Genomic DNA, 1086 nt, shown 5'->3' with positions numbered 1-1086 from the left:
CTTGTTTTCCTGGCCCTCACGTTCCTGAGGAAATCACTTTTTTTCTCCCTGTCACTTGTATGTCCTTCAGTCCTCTTCCAGTGGAGGACATCAGGGAACCAGGCACAAAAGGTGCAACAAAAATAATTTCACTGCCTGTGGGTGGGTGGAGCCTTACCCTGTAGTCCTCTTCTGACTCTGCTCCTGCACACTTCTAGGAGGTGCAAAGCAGCTCCAGTCGTGTGGAGAAACAGATCACAGGACCAGCAATACATAGCTGTTCACTACGGACAAGGCTGCAGCATTGACCCCTGGGCAGGTTCTTGGAAAGGACTGATTTAACTTAACAGGGTCTCCAGAACTGCCAAGATTATGCAGACCACTGAGGCCACTGAAAATGGAGAACAAGATAGACTGAAGGCACTTGAGATCCACACTTTCTAAGCCATGCCTCTGAGAGTTTCTGCATGTGTCAACCTTTGACAGGCAGTTTGGTGCAAACGCTCAGCAAATGTTGGCTTTTGCCGGGAATATGCTTAAGAGGACATCATGGACAAAGGCTAAGAAAAGCTTTCACAAAAAGCACAGAAAACAGGCTTCCCCAGCTGTAATTCGTATGTGTTTTAAATACTATTAACACAGACAAAACCAAATTCTCAGATAGTTTATGTAATAGAAAAAGAGGTTGCTACCGTAACAGGTTATGATTCAATGTTTCATTTGCTTTTATGCATTATAACTTTCGTCCAGCCGTCTTTTAGCTAGCTCTGTTACCAAGACCTGAATCTCTGTTAAACCTCAATCCCTGGCACCCAGAACTAAAGCAACAAGACCAAGCCCTTAAACTTATCCACTAAATGTATTGGCTCTGAGATTTTTTTCCAGAATTATGTCAACCCTCCACTTATCACTTATCTTGCTACCTTCTGCAAGTGCCCCTATTCACAACACTGTACATAGCCTGGAACTTTCAGAGACCATCATGCAACATATTAAAACCATTCTAATCTGCTGCTTCACACATAACCCCTCAATCACAGCTCATACTGATTCCAACCATCAGGCTCATAATCTTTGTAGCATATTAGGCCCCACCCCCCCACCCCC

Source organism: Athene cunicularia, assembly GCF_003259725.1.
Source record: "Athene cunicularia isolate RWA chromosome 3 unlocalized genomic scaffold, athCun1 chr3_part1, whole genome shotgun sequence".
NCBI classification, from domain to species: Eukaryota; Metazoa; Chordata; class Aves; order Strigiformes; family Strigidae; genus Athene; species Athene cunicularia.
This window is presented reverse-complemented; position numbering follows the sequence as displayed.